Source organism: Tupaia chinensis, unplaced genomic scaffold (assembly GCF_000334495.1).
Source record: "Tupaia chinensis unplaced genomic scaffold, TupChi_1.0 Scaffold000028_1, whole genome shotgun sequence".
In the NCBI taxonomy this organism is placed as follows: Eukaryota; Metazoa; Chordata; class Mammalia; order Scandentia; family Tupaiidae; genus Tupaia; species Tupaia belangeri.
The window spans coordinates 339,536-346,389 of NW_006159458.1; positions in this window are offsets into that span (position 1 = coordinate 339,536).

The window sequence follows — 6,854 nt, forward strand, 5'->3', positions numbered from 1 at the left end:
ATCCTGACAGGAGAATGGAGGAGAAGGGATTGCAGCGTGGCCATCCCCCCGGGGGGTGATTTCTTGCCTTCTGTCTCTCTGTCTCTCTCTGTCTGTCTGGCAAGTGCACGCACCCTATAGTAAAAACCTCTCCAAAAAAAGAAAAAAAAAAGAATTGGAAAGCTGAGAGCCAGAATCTCGGGTGTAACAGACCCTCGTGGTGATTTTGAACACATTTAATTTAGAGAAACACAACTCGATCAGATGGGACTTGTGAGATCTCATGTTGAGCGGATCCACAATAACGTCAGCAAACTTGAAGTGGATGGAGGCCGCTGCCAGGTTAGGCTGAGAGGATGGAAGGCACATGGATCTAACCCTGCAGCTTCTCCACCCTCCTCTGAGAGGCATCCTTCAAATCATTTATAGCCAGGACGTCTCTGGGCGGAGGCTGGAGGCTGAGCCCGGAAAGCCTCTCAGAAACTTCTTTAAACGGCACATGATTTTTCCACACGTTGCTGAAGAAGAAAGATCTCACACCTCAGCACTTACGAGATAACTTAATTATTAGACTCCTGTAAAGAGGAACTTTAAAGAGAAAAGGGTCAGACATGGACAATGAATAGAAAAGGAAAATGTGTATATACATAATCAAATAATACTCAATTATAAGAAAGAATGAAATCCTGTTATTGCGACAATCTAAGAGGACCCTGAAGGATGTTGTATTAAGTGAAATAAGTCAGGCACAGAAAGACAAGTCCGCGTGTTCTCGTTCATAAAGTAGAGGCTTCAGAAGTTGATCTCACAGAGGCAGAGGATAGAATAGATCTTACTGGAGGCCGTGAGGGCAGGGAAGGGGGGAAGGGGATGTTAGATAGTAAGTACAAAATTACCGTTAGACAAGAGGAGTAAGTTCCTGTGTCCTACAGCATAGTAGGGTGACTGTGGTTAATAATGATTGCTGCACTTCAAGATAGCTAAAAAAGAGGATTTTTGAATGTTCCTAACACAAAGTAACAATAAATATCTGAGACCATGGAAGTGCTGATTACCCTTCTTAGATCCTGTGGGATCAGACACTACCCGAGCAATCCCAAGACGAGTACATTTGCCCTCTATGTTTTGGCGCTACTTTCTCAGGGGTGAGTCCTTGGTAGCTCAGGAGCACCAGAGCTCTCTGGAATTGTATGCAAACACTTTTTATACATATATTTTATAGGGGAGAGCTCTAAAGTTTTCCCAAAATATTCAGGTATACTCACAGCTCCAAAAATGTTGAGAGCTGCTGTGAAAAGAGGTTGTTATCCTTGTTAAGGGTAGATCAGACACAATATTAAATACACCTGAGAACCCAAAAGGTTTGCATTCTTGTCCCAGAGCCTTGTGGGCTAAAATTATATGTGAAAAAACCATTCCCAAGGATGGCAATTCTTTATAAAAATAAACATGTATGAAACACACAAGGTTAGGGCTTATAACCTCATAAGTGGTTCCTTGCCTATAGCATTGCTTTGCTTTAAGAGGGTGAGTTGGGAGTTCTGCTGGTCTTGATCCAGCTTCATCTCTTAGATCCACAGGCTCTGTTGATGGCAACAGGCTTTCAGTTCTACTAAAGAACAATTGGCCCAGCTGCAGTGGGTCATGCTGCTAAGCGGCAGTGCTGGGCAGGCTGCAATCACATGGGAGGCTCCAGTTGAATTCCTGGTCCAGTCTGAAGGCCGGGTGTGGAGATGTGGACCTGTAATCCCAGCGACTCAGGAGGATAAGGCGGGGGATCATGACCTGGAGGCTGTGCTGAGCAACATAGGCCCTGCGTGTCCAAGAGCTGTGCGTGCTGGTGCATACCTGCAGTCCCAGCGGGAGGCTGAGGCAGGAGGATCACAATATGACAAGGCTGTGGCTTAAAGACAAACGAACAAACCAAAGAACAGCAACAACGGCAATGATGAAGTAAAAGAAGTAAAGTGTAAGTTACTTGGGTTTAAATATTCTTCTGGCTTTTTCCTTCCTATACAAATACTTCCACCTACCTTAGTCTGTTTATTCTACCCTCAATATCCTGACAGGAGAATGGAGGAGAAGGGATTGCAGCGTGGCCATCCCCCCGGGGGGTGATTTCTTGCCTTCTGTCTCTCTGTCTCTCTCTGTCTGTCTGGCAAGTGCACGCACCCTATAGTAAAAACCTCTCCAAAAAAAGAAAAAAAAAAGAATTGGAAAGCTGAGAGCCAGAATCTCGGGTGTAACAGACCCTCGTGGTGATTTTGAACACATTTAATTTAGAGAAACACAACTCGATCAGATGGGACTTGTGAGATCTCATGTTGAGCGGATCCACAATAACGTCAGCAAACTTGAAGTGGATGGAGGCCGCTGCCAGGTTAGGCTGAGAGGATGGAAGGCACATGGATCTAACCCTGCAGCTTCTCCACCCTCCTCTGAGAGGCATCCTTCAAATCATTTATAGCCAGGACGTCTCTGGGCGGAGGCTGGAGGCTGAGCCCGGAAAGCCTCTCAGAAACTTCTTTAAACGGCACATGATTTTTCCACACGTTGCTGAAGAAGAAAGATCTCACACCTCAGCACTTACGAGGTAACTTGATTATTAGACTCCTGCAAAGAGGAACTTTAAAGAGAAAAGGGTCAGACATGGACAATGAATAGAAAAGGAAAATGTGTATATACATAATCAAATAATACTCAATTATAAGAAAGAATGAAATCCTGTTATTGCGAGAATCTAAGAGGACCCTGAAGGATGTTGTATTAAGTGAAATAAGTCAGGCACAGAAAGACAAGTCCGCGTGTTCTCGTTCATAAAGTAGAGGCTTCAGAAGTTGATCTCACAGAGGCAGAGGATAGAATAGAGGTTACTGGAGGCCGTGAGGGCAGGGAAGGGGGGAAGGGGATGTTAGTTAGTAAGTACAAAATTACCGTTAGACAAGAGGAGTAAGTTCCTGTGTCCTACAGCATAGTAGGGTGACTGTGGTTAATAATGATTGCTGCACTTCAAGATAGCTAAAAAAGAGGATTTTTGAATGTTCCTAACACAAAGTAACAATAAATATCTGAGACCATGGAAGTGCTGATTACCCTTCTTAGATCCTGTGGGATCAGACACTACCCGAGCAATCCCAAGACGAGTACATTTGCCCTCTATGTTTTGGCGCTACTTTCTCAGGGGTGAGTCCTTGGTAGCTCAGGAGCACCAGAGCTCTCTGGAATTGTATGCAAACACTTTTTATACATATATTTTATAGGGGAGAGCTCTAAAGTTTTCCCAAAATATTCAGGTATACTCACAGCTCCAAAAATGTTGAGAGCTGCTGTGAAAAGAGGTTGTTATCCTTGTTAAGGGTAGATCAGACACAATATTAAATACACCTGAGAACCCAAAAGGTTTGCATTCTTGTCCCAGAGCCTCGTGGGCTAAAATTATATGTGAAAAAACCATTCCCAAGGATGGCAATTCTTTATAAAAATAAACATGTATGAAACACACAAGGTTAGGGCTTATAACCTCATAAGTGGTTCCTTGCCTATAGCATTGCTTTGCTTTAAGAGGGTGAGTTGGGAGTTCTGCTGGTCTTGATCCAGCTTCATCTCTTAGATCCACAGGCTCTGTTGATGGCAACAGGCTTTCAGTTCTACTAAAGAACAATTGGCCCAGCTGCAGTGGGTCATGCTGCTAAGCGGCAGTGCTGGGCAGGCTGCAATCACATGGGAGGCTCCAGTTGAATTCCTGGTCCAGTCTGAAGGCCGGGTGTGGAGATGTGGACCTGTAATCCCAGCGACTCAGGAGGATAAGGCGGGGGATCATGACCTGGAGGCTGTGCTGAGCAACATAGGCCCTGCGTGTCCAAGAGCTGTGCGTGCTGGTGCATACCTGCAGTCCCAGCGGGAGGCTGAGGCAGGAGGATCACAGTATGACAAGGCTGTGGCTTAAAGACAAACGAACAAACCAAAGAACAGCAACAACGGCAATGATGAAGTAAAAGAAGTAAAGTGTAAGTTACTTGGGTTTAAATATTCTTCTGGCTTTTTCCTTCTTATACAAATACTTCCACCTACCTTAGTCTGTTTATTCTACCCTCAATTCTCATCTGCTGGTGGAAAGGCAGAAGTTCTGCCCTGATAAGGCAAGGGTCCTAATCGCTGGCATTGGTGCCACTGTAGAAGTCATGTAAGAATTCTCTGGTCATCTGGTTAGTCTAGGCATGGCAAAGTATGGCCTGAGAGCCACAGCCAGTCGACTACCTATACCTGTATGGCTCAAAGAGAGGTACTGTTTTTATGTTTTGAAATGGTATGGAGAAAAAAAATCAAAAGACGATTTCGTGATATGTGAAAAGTATAAAAGATTGAGATTACTAGGGTCCCTAACTCCAGGTGAATGGAATATCGCTATGCTCAGTTGCTCGTATATTGCCTATGGCTGCTTTCTTGCTGCAGTGCAGAGCTTAATTGCAACAGAGACCATGCAGCCCATAATACTCAGAAGATTGACAATTTGGCCTTTGCAGAAAAAACTTGGTGACCCTTGGAGTAGGCCATCCAAGGAGGGGAGTTTGTTGGGGAAGTATTAATGACTTTTTATTTATTTATTTTTTTAGAGAGATTTTTGCTAGAAGGCACATGCACTTGCCAGAGAGACAGAGAGCAAGAAATCACTCCCTGGGCTGGATGGCCATGCTGCAATCCCTTCTCCCTCCATTCTCCTCTTGGTATCTTGGACATATATGCACATGTGCCAGTGTGAGTTTTAAGCTGCCAGGTCCAAGACTCTACCTGCGGTTGACTATGCCATATGCTGTCCCAGTATTCATGACTTCTTACATCGCTTACTGGCTATTCCACGTGTCTCATTTAGCACCTAAATCTGGCAGAATTCACTTTGTTCTTGAGTCAAATTCTTCCAGATTCCTGGCAATAGTGACATAGTTGCCTCCATCAGTAGGGGTTTATTGCAGCTCTGGGGGGAGAGAGAAAGCCAAGTTAACCTTTGACACATGGAAAATAAGACTCATTTACTGCCACTCAGAGTGCAGCAGAAGGTCAACTAGTCCACCAGTCACTGTGGTGAGACTAGCCCAGGTTTAGAAGTCTCTCGATATGCTTGACATCTGATTCTCTTTCCTGAGCTTTTTTTCTTTCTACTGGATTGCCCAGACCTGGCGCTCTATTCTCTCTAAGTCTTGGTTTCTGTTTACTCTTTACTCTGAGCATCTCACATCTTCACTTTACACAAGGCCACCCTCTCTCTCTTGCCTTTTAAGCAGTCCAAGAAAGAGCACATCAGCTGGTTGTTGAGTTGTCCTGTAGTTTAGATTGTGTTTCTTTTGTTTTTAAAGAATTATTTTACTTAATCTTATTTATTATTATTTAAATTTGGTGAGAGAGAGAGAGAGACAGAGACAGAGAGAGAGAGAAAGGAAAGTGAGAAAGCAAGCTGCCAGGTCTGGGACTCAAACCGCAGTTGGCCATGTGAGAGTCCAGTATCTTAACCACTATGCCACCGGCTGGCCCCTAGATCGCATTTGTTGAGGCAGGCCTCTGGATGGTCAGCACTTTACAGCACCTTTGGTCAGGACAAGTTTTGTCTTTGTGCATGTGTATGTGTAAGAGAAAGAGAGAGAACCCCAGAGAGAATTCCACACCAGCCAGGCTTCATTCTTCCCTGGGCATAACTCAGCGCCTTCCCCTGCAGACTCGTTCCTTGGTCTCGCATTCCTCAGCCCAACTCTTAACTACTTGGCATGTTTGGTGTCTTGGCAACTTCTAGGACCATCGTGCATTTCTTCCTGCAGCTCATATCCTGAAAGGATTTATAAACCTTCAAGATTCATAAATTAGGATGTGAAGTTGAGTATATTAAACAAGCTCCAACCTTGACTTAAAGATAACACTTTTCTCCCTCTCCCTTCCCAGCCGGTAGCTTCTGCTCTTTGAAGGGAGAAGCAGTTGTCCTCTTTTCTCCCCGAGTAACTTCATTTCAAAGCATGGTGGGAAGCAGTGAAAAAGGGAGTAGAAATTGTTACTTAAGTGATTCTTCCCTAAAATGGCTCTTTGTACTGCATGGCCTTGGCAGGTATCTAAAATTGGTTCCAGTGGGCACCTCCCTGTGTGTTTATTTATGAGTCCGGGATTACAACCATTTGACTTGGGTGATCTGTTCTCTTTCTTTTCTAATTTTGCATAGAAAAGCATGCCATAACTTTGTCCACCACCTAATATAAATATCTTCTTTAGCCCCCATCTTTCTGATTGTCTCTTTTGCCCAGATGTTCACTGTTGGAGTCCCATTACCTCTTAGGCAGTGATCCAAGTAGCTTCAGATCACCTTTATCCCTCACTGTTTACATCTGACCCAGAGAAACAGCTCTGCATCCCTTTCCCAGACAAATGGTGAGGTATCAGGCTCCTCTCAGGGCAGCCTCTGTCCTGCCACACCAGACCATGTAGCTGTCCTTGTGAGGCGGGCACAGTTCCTTGTGCTTCCACAGCTGCAAGGAGCACATAGGAAGTTCTCCACGTGGTCCTGCCGATGCTGTTAGTCCTAGGTTTGAGCTGAAGAAAGAGCTTCCATCCCTCTTCCCTCAGAGTGAGAGCCACAGAGAACCAATTATTGGGTTGTCTGGAAAGTCACGATGTGTTTTTCTATGCAAAAATGTGTCATAATTTTTCCAATGACCCAATATTTTCTCCAAAGAAATATATTGCAGTTCATGGGACCAGCAGGTGGCATAATGGCTATGTCACTGGACTCCCATGTAGTCGACCATAGTTTGAGTCCCGGACCTGACCACTTAAACTCACACGGGCGTGTGTGCATATGTGCCCAAGATCCTGAGAGGAGAATGGAGGAGAAGGGATTG